This window comes from Melitaea cinxia, chromosome 5, assembly GCF_905220565.1.
Source record: "Melitaea cinxia chromosome 5, ilMelCinx1.1, whole genome shotgun sequence".
In the NCBI taxonomy this organism is placed as follows: Eukaryota; Metazoa; Arthropoda; class Insecta; order Lepidoptera; family Nymphalidae; genus Melitaea; species Melitaea cinxia.
The window spans coordinates 7,293,419-7,302,989 of NC_059398.1; the positions used below are offsets into that span (position 1 = coordinate 7,293,419).

General features: G+C 44.2%; 1 pseudogene; it reads left to right on the forward strand.

The window, feature by feature from the left end:
* On the forward strand, positions 1-3,470 carry LOC123653791 (annotated as a pseudogene).
* The last annotated feature ends 6,101 nt before the right edge of the window (positions 3,471-9,571 follow it).

Here is a 9,571-nt window from a genome sequence, read left to right on the forward strand (position 1 = left end):
ATGATAACTATCCTATCCAGTAAGTTAGACCAAAATACGGGTACATGTGAAATTTAATTGAAATCGGTTCAGTAGTTTTGGAGTTTATTGGGAACATACGTCGTGACACAAGATTTTTATATATATAAAGACTAGCTGCGACCGCCCGCGACTTCATCCGCGTGGAAGTTAAAAAAAATTGTTCAGCTCGCATTTACAAAATAAAAATATTTCTAAAATAAAAGTAGCCTAAGTTACTCCTCAGTACATCAACTACCTGCCAGTGAAAGTCCCGTCAAAATCGGTCCCTATCTTTTTTTTGGTATCGCAGGGGAACCCATTTACGGGTGATATCCAGGACACCCGGGTAGCCAGTCCTAGACCGTATGTCGGCTTCAGCACTTGGGGGTGCAGTACCGACCAAACCCCTGCGGAAGCCTTCAGCCCCTTTAATTGGAGCGTTCCGGATCTGCAGGCAACAGGATCCCTCCAGCGACCGGCTGGTCTCGGCGAAAAGGTCCGACTTCTCCTCCATGGGGACTGTCCGGCTCACCTCTGAGCAGTCCCGACGACTCTGTGTCTAGCAAGACCGGGTTCCCGTTCCGGCCCGACACTGCCACAGGTGCGTTACTGGAGGCGCATTAAGTAGCGCCTCCTACGCACCCCCGTTCGTCGCCTGCGGACCGAGGCCTCGTCGGTGGCCTCCTCTTTCATCCGCTCGTCGTTCTCCTTCTGGGACATTTACTATCTCGCAGAAGGAAACCATCGCCGTCCAGGACTCGTTGTCGCCGAGCATCGCGGTAATGACGCTAGGCAGTGCAAGTCCCCTCCGGTCAAAATCGGTCCAGCTGTTTCAGTGATTAGCCGGAACAAACAGACAGACAGAGAAAAATTGTAAAAAAATGTCATTTTGTTATATGTACCGTGTATACATCCATAGGCATTAAGTAAAAAGCGGTTATTTTAATATTACAAACAGATACTCCAATTTTATTTATTTGTATAGATTCTCGTCAAGGAAATAGTGACTCATCATTGTTAACCTGTTGAAAACGTCCTATAGATTTGCCATTAAAAAACACTTATCGGAATCTAATATGTTTTTGTCGCAGTAAATCCTAATAGATACCCATACCGATAAAAAAGATAACAATTGAATCGGGAAAGATCAAACTTTATTGGTCAGTATTTGTGTAATCATTTCTTATGTGGATATCCAGTGAATGATTGGATTTACATTGGAATTGCTAATTTTATTTACTATTACTTTTAATGGTTTAAAAAAGGCTCTTCGCTTAGAATACAGAATAGGGGATCGGACAGTAATCAGATTAAAATCTATAATGTACTTAGTTATAATAAATATACTGTTTTACGTTTAATATAATTCGTTTAAATGTTTTTAAATAAGCAAATAAAATATTGTTATTTGCAATAATTTTAATTTCTAATAAAATGTGTTAATACTCGTGAGTATTGTATTATATTTAATTTAATACAATAATAATTAATTTTATTATATTACTATGTTTATTAAATTCAAAGTGATGCTAGCACACATGCCAATAAAAAGAACAGAACTATTAAAACATCTGCTTCACTAAGAAGATCGCACAGTGTCTCAGAAGGAGTCCTGAAACCAAGCATGTTAAATTTCCTAATTAATAAAAAGACCAGTAACACAACACCAGAGCAGGACGCCGATAACAGAGATAATAACCTATAACAATTAACGCCCCCCTCCCGAACATACTGTATAAAAGAACTTGCACAAACGAATAACGAAAACTATAAACATCTCCCAACCCGGCTGGTCACCGTGGGAGATTATGACCTTAACCCTCCAAGGAAAACAATAAATGTAAATCTACAAAATTCAAAATCAGAAGAACTTATTAATAAAGCGGCAAACAAACTATACATTATAACATACAATGTCAGAACCTTGTCTACTTACGAACGACTTCTGGAACTGTCAGAGGCATTGAAAAATATAAATTATGATATAATCGGATTATCAGAAACACGTCGTCTGGGCACAAAAATTGAAGAATATGATAATTATATACTCTGCCATTCAGGACTTACTCAAGGACAATATGGAGTCGGCTTTTTAATAAACTTACACCTGAAGAAATTTATTGAAAGTTTCATAGGAATTTCTGATAGAGTTGCATTGCTAAACTGTAATATACAAAGTAAAAAAATCTCATTTATACAAGTCTACGCACCCACAGAAGCAGCAACGGAAAAAGAAATAGAAATATTTTATGCAAACCTGTATAAAGCCCTAGACCTTGCCCGTAGTATATATATAGTTATGGGCGATCTTAATGCCAAAATAGGCCATCCTAGAACAGATGAATACCTTATAATGAAACCAAACGGCTATGGTATACGGAACCCAAGGGGACAAAAACTTATCGACTTTGCACTCGAAAATAAAATTGCAATTTTAAATACATATTTTAAGAAAAAACCAAACCGTAGATGGACGTGGCGTTCACCTAATGGTGAGTACAAAAACGAAATCGACTTCATCATGTCCAACAAACCTCGTATGGTACAAAACATGGAAGTTCTGAATCTGAACTTTTCCTCAGATCACAGACCAGTTAGAGCAACAATAACTCTGTTAGAAACAAAAAAGAATCGAACTGGATTTAAAAATACCCAAAACGCCACACTGAAGAGCGAAGACGGATTAGATAGATACAAAGAGTGCATCTCAGCTCACCTACCAGACCTATTGAATTCCCAGGGTTATATCTCAGTCCAGACCCAATACGATAAAATAATAAGTGCCATCACAGAAAGCCTTCAAGCCGCTCGTTTATCAAATAAAAATATAAGACATAAAATTCTATCGGACCATACTCTGGCACTCTTGAAGAGGAGACAAATATTGCAAAGAACTAAGAACAAATCTAGGTCAATGAAAAACGAACTCTCGGCATTATACAAGTTAGTAGGCAAACGTATTAAAAGCGATTATACAAACTACAGATCGAAAATTATAGAGAAAAATTTAACACAGTCAGGAAGTTCAAAAAAGGCATACAATGAGTTGAGGACAAACAAGAGATGGATTGACGGATTAGAGATCAAAGGAAAAACCCTAAATAATCGTAACGACATTATAACAATTGCAACAGACTTCTACAAAAAACTGTACAGCGTTCAAGGTTACGAAAATATCGACGATAGCATTAACTTTCAGTCAGACAAATTACCAATAAATTGTATGCCATTAAATTGTATGCCTTTCTCCGAAACAGAAGTTATACAAGCAATAGATAGACTTAAAATAAATAGGAGCCCTGGTTCTGACAACATTACTAACGAGTCTATAAAATCAGCTCACCTCCTTCTGACCCTACCGCTCACTCAATTGTTCAATCGCATTTTGGAAAACTCTAGTACACCGACTCAGTGGTCACAGTCGGACATCATACTTATTTATAAAAAGGGCGACCCACGTGATGTTGTGAACTACAGACCGATAAGCTTGCTACCATGTGTATACAAACTATTCTCCTCTCTAATAAACCAAAGAATAAGTATCACATTGGAAGCAGAACAAGCCATAGAACAAGCGGGATTTAGGAAGAGTTTTTCGACTGTAGACCATATTCACACTCTGGAGTTAGTGATAGAAAAATACCAAGAAAAACAACGAGCTCTGTATATCGCCTACATCGACTACAAAAAAGCCTTTGATACCGTTTCGCATTCAAGCATCTGGAAAGCACTAATAGAGCAGGGGGTAGCGAGGGGATACATAAAGGTAATACAAAGCATATATAACAACAATGTAGGTAGAGTCAAACTGGAGAGAGTCGGCCCAAGTTTTCCCATCAAAAGAGGAGTGAGACAAGGCGACCCAATCTCTCCGTTGCTGTTTATTGCCATCCTTGAGTCAATTATAAGAAAACTGGACTGGAATACTAGTGGTATACACATTGAGGGTAAATACCTAAGCCACCTACGATTTGCTGACGACTTGGTGCTCCTATCGGAATCAAGCTCGCAATTGCAAATCATGATACAAGCACTAAACTCAGCTAGCAAGAAGGTAGGATTGGAGATGAACCTATCCAAAACAATGATAATGACGAACGCCACCGAACAGACAATATTTGTTGATAGTGAACAATTAAATTACACGAGTAAATATGTATACTTAGGTAAACAAATAAGCTTTGATAAGGACAACAACTGCTCAGAAATTGAAAGGCGAATTCAGCATACATGGAACAAATACTGGAGCTTAAAAGAAATTTTCAAAAGTAATATGTCAGTCGAACTTAAAACTAAAATCATGTCAAGCTGTCTTATACCGTGTCTGACGTATGCCTGCCAAACTTGGAAATACACAGACAAAACAAAAAGAAAAATCAGAACTTGTCAACGTGGCCTAGAACGCAGCATGCTCAAGATCAGAAAAATCGACAAGATAAGACACACCGAGATAAGAAGCATAACCAGAGCTACCGATGCACTAGAACATGCTCTTAAACAAAAATGGAAATGGGCGGGGCATGTGGCAAGATTGTCAGATGAGCGTTGGACCCTAAGGGTGACACGGTGGAGAGGCCCAAGTGGCAAACGACACAGAGGAAGACCGCTCAGTAGATGGTCTGATGACATTACAAAAGTAGCGGGTCCAGGATGGTTGCAAACGGCTCAGGACAGGGAAAGCTGGAATTCCATGGAGGAGGCCTTCACCCGCGGAGGGGTTCTTACAAACTAGCATGTAATATATTTTAGGATTAAGTTAGATTTATAACTTTAATAATTTTTTTTCTTGTAAGAAATAATATAAGGCTTTTATTATTATTATTGTACTGAATTTCACTCCGCCCGCCCAATAAATAATAGATAGATATATTATAATAACTACTTATATAAATAATATAGTAAATTTACTTATACTTACATATATAAATATAAGCGGGTGGAGGAATACGCCCCGGCAGGGAGATCAAACGGCCGGGGGTTAGGGCTGTAGGCTGAGAAACCGGCGGACAATCCTAGCCGAGTCAAGTAACACCGCCTTCTGCATCCTGGCTGCGAGCGAACCGTCCCGGATCCCCAGTTGCCTCAGATGGTGAGCGAGGCTAACCGGGATCAAACCGTTGGCAGATATTACGATAGGGATTATTTCAGCAGACCCCACACCCCACATGTCGACAATCTCGTGCGCCAGATCCAGATATTTACGTTTTTTCTCAGTCTCGGCTTTCACGAGGTTCTCGTCATGCGGGACGGTGATGTCCACTAAAAATACCCTCGACCGTGCCCTGTTCATCACCACGATATCAGGCTTGTTCGCCAGTATCGTCCTGTCTGTGGCGATAGGCAGGTCCCAGTAGAGCCGGACTCCGTCGCGTTCGAGTACTGGCACCGGTGAGTATTGGTAATACGGCATCCTCTGTTCCAGAAGACCGTACATAAGAGCAAGCTCTTGGTGGAGAATCTTGGCCACTTGGTTGTGTCTGTGCAAGTACTCAGTATTAGCAAGCACGGAACAACCCGAAAGCACATGCCTGAGTGACTCACCGGGATGACGACAGGCTCGACAGAAGTCGGGAGTGCCATCCTTCAGGACGTGCTTTCGGTAGTTGTTCGTCTTGACCACCTGATCTTGTATTGCACAGACAAAACCTTCGGTTTCTCCAAAGAGGTCGCCGAATCGCAGCCACTGCACGGAGGCCTTACTGTCCACGTGTGGTGCGTGAAGCGCCTTGTAGAACCGTCCATGCAGTTCCTTCTCCATCCATACGGTCTCCCGGTCAGAGGTGCTCAGTACGACCGGTTTCTGCCAGTTCTCTTTGGCCAAGGCTAGGGGGGTTAGTCCTTTGTCACACATTGAAACGTCACCATGCAAAGCGCTGTCCCGTCTCGTTTCAAAGTAGGCCCTGAGGCTGCACACCTCGCGGTTATGCATAGTCTTAGCGCTTAACATGCCTCGACCACCACACTTCCGCGGGATGTACAGTCTCATGACCGACGACTTAGGGTGGTGCATGCGATGGTGCGTCATAGTTGTGCGGACTCTTCTGTCCAGGGCGTCAAGTTCGGTCTGGGTCCATCTGAGTATGCCAAAGGTGTACAAGAGAGTGGGCATGACCCAAGCGTTATAGGCTCGGACCTTGTTGGCTCCAGACAAGTAGCTCCGAAGAACTTTTGTCAGCCGTCCAAAAAAGATTTCACAAACTGCCTGTTTCATGTCCACTTCCTTCACCCCTATGCATTGTGACATACCCAGATACCGGTAAGATTCAGCTTCGGAAAGGGTCTTGAATGATGTTAATTCGAGACTAAGCTGCGACGATTGAGTCACCTGACCCCTGTCCACATGCACGACCGCACACTTATCTACTCCAAGCTGCATCCTGATGGAACTGCTGAACTCCGTAGTGATTTTCAGCAGTTCCTGCAGGCGTGCCGCGTTAGGTGCCAGCAATTTGAGGTCGTCCATGTAGAGAAGGTGGGAGACTTTAGTACCTCCTCTCCGAAACTGAAAGCCTGTCCCCGAACGCTCCAGCAGGGTGCTTAGAGGGTTCAAGGACAAGCAGAACCATAGTGGACTCAGGCAATCACCCTGGAAAATACCCCTCCGTATCCTGATTGGGTCATCCGCACCCGTCAGTCGCTCGCCCTGGAGACATAGGATCGTGCTCCATTGCCCCATACATACTCCGAGGAAGTCTCGAACTGCCTGGTCAACCTTGTACAGCTCGAGGACCCTCAGGAGCCATGAATGAGGTACCGAGTCGAAAGCCTTTTTGTAGTCGATCCAGGCGGCCGAAAAGTTCCGACGGTTGCGTCTGACAAGCTGGCCCGCCACAGAGTCGATGAGAAGGAGCTCCTTTGTACCGCGACCGCCTCCACGACATCCGTTCTGAGCTGCAGACAAGATATTAAACTCACCAATATGTCGTGAGATCTTACAGCTCAGAACGGACGTCAGTATCTTGTAGATGGAGGTCAGACACGTTATGGGGCGGTAGTTGGTGGGATCTGCGGTGTTGGTGGACTTAGGAGCTAAGTGAGTGATCCCGGTAGTGAAAAGGTTCGGGAGTGTCTTCCGATCTATTGCCTCTTGGTATTGTCGGGCCAAGGTCGCATGGCAGACCGAGAGCCCTTTCAGCCAGTAGTGATGCAGACCGTCGGCCCCCGGACTTTTCCAGTTCGGAGCCCGCCGGACCGCACCACTGACGTCCTCCGTAGAGATGGCGATTGGGTTCATCGGTTCGATTTTAGCACATGCGTCCTGAACCGCCGCAATCCAAGGGCCCTCCTCGTGCTCCACCTCCCCTGACCATATGTTGCGCCAGAAGGCGACGAGGTCAACCGTACTCGGTTTTAGGGAAGCAGAGCTCGATATCGGGTTCTCCAGCTTTCTATAGAACCTTTTCTGATCACTCACGAAGAGGCGATTTTGTCGAAAGCGCTCAACTCTCTCAGAGTACCTGCGAATGCGCTTTCCCCATGCCGCGATTCTCTGCTTCAGGCCGTCGATGCGCTCCGTTAGTTTATCGGCTATGTCAGGCTGATCGAGGCTGATGCCTAGCCCGTTGAAGGCCATTCTAACAGAGCGCACAATCCTTGGCCTTGTGTTGCCCGACCTGAAAGCTAGCAGCCTACCAATGAGGGCCCTGGCCAGGTTGATACGGCGTTCTATTCTCCTCTTCCAGGCTGGTACGTCGCTATTCTTATGAGTAGCGCGTCCAGACTCCTGGGTCTTGGCTCCGACAAGGCGGTGCACCGCTAGAGCGGCGCCGAAGAGAATAGAACCCGTATCCTCCAAGCTGAGGCTGCCTTCCAAATAGGGCGGCAACAGTCTGTTGGCTGCCTCAATGGCATTCCGCGTCGCGGCATTGAGGGGGAGGCGAGAGAGTCGCGGTCTCATTTCCAGAGGAGCGCCTCGAGTCTCGGAAATCGCCTCTTGCAAGATCCCTCTCATCTGTTCTACTTTTTGGGCGACTGCTCCCTCAGTGATCACCTCCACAGGCGCTTCGCTACGAACGCCTTCCTGTTGCGTTGACACTTCGTTGCGCACCGTGGACACGGGTTCGACTTCAGGAGCAGCCTCACGTCGAAATCGTTCGAGCTCGGCGGCGTCAAATATGCCCTTTCGTTGGATGTACCGAGCTCGATCTGCCAGGTTCTGTTCCGTAACAGTTAGCGTAGGCTCAAGCAGTAGGAACTCGCGGTGCATTACTGCCCGGTAGCCAGTCCGCCCGGTTTCACGTCCTACAGCCCTATAGTACGCACGCATGACACTCTCGTTCATTTTCGGTGTCCATCTCATGCGACGTACTCCACCAGCGGCGGGCAACGAATGCTGAGTCCCTTGGGACTCTGTCGTCGCCAAGCCAACTGGCGGGGATGGTGGATAACCCGACCGGTCAGGTGGTGGTGCCGGTCGGCGGGGTTGGCTGGCGGCCCGCATGCTGCCACGTCCAGCGCCAGCTCCAGACGCGCCCTGGCGTCCCCCAGGCAGCGGCCCTATGCGCCTTTGTAAATCATCCTCCATCATAGTATTTTTTGAGTGCTAATATACTCACTTGGAGAGGCACTCACGCTCTCCAAGGAGGCTGCGCGGGTGTTATGCAGCTTTTGTTGCCCTTAGTCGCCTTTTACGACACCCTAGGCGTAGGAAGGGGTGGTCCTATTCTACTCTGCCGGGAACCACACGGCATTTATTATTATTATTATTATTATTATTATTATTATTATGTTTATTAAAAAAGCTCGCAATATAATATTTTAAGTAAATCAAAATCTCAAAAATGTCTGTCTCCTCTTTTGCCTTTGCCGTTTTTATCGATAACTATCTACAAACAAACCGGTAACAACACTATCGCTCGGCGACACTGACTTCTCGGAAATAGACTCAGATCAGTCGCTCGACCGATCCGCATATTGTATGAGGGCAAGCAGCCTGTTTTGGTAAACAAATCGAGTCAACACGACCGATAACATTTTAATTTTTAAGTTTAAAAAAGGTTTAAAAGAAGTATACAGTAATAATGTGATTAAAAAATACTTACGTATGAAAGGTAACGCCATCTTTTAGTAAATTTAACGTGGCAGATCTCTTTTTGCAGCAAAAAAACAGATCAATTTGGCATGTTTTAAAGGACGTTGATTCGATCGCGCAACTAGATTAAGTTTAGTGATCATTGCGGCTGCAACTAGTTTTATTGTACGCATATGGCCATTTGGCCTTATACCTTGATAGAGGGGAACGCCTGTACATGGCTACTCCCCTCCGTGTTGCTCTTTGGGTTGCGTTTACAATTTACAAAAAAAAAAGATACTCCTCGACCTGCGTATAGTTATTTACGATATAACAATAATAAGTGAAATATATAAGTCATACAAAATATAATAAGAGGTTTAAAAAAATATCGAATTTGATATTCAAAAATAAATATCGTATATATCGTTAATTTGAGATTTGAGATTAGAAATATTAATGATATCAATTTAATTGTTTTCTAAAAAATATCGATTTTTTAATATTTATATATCGATTATGCTCTGTGCTAAAAGCCATACAAAACATTACAATACTCTT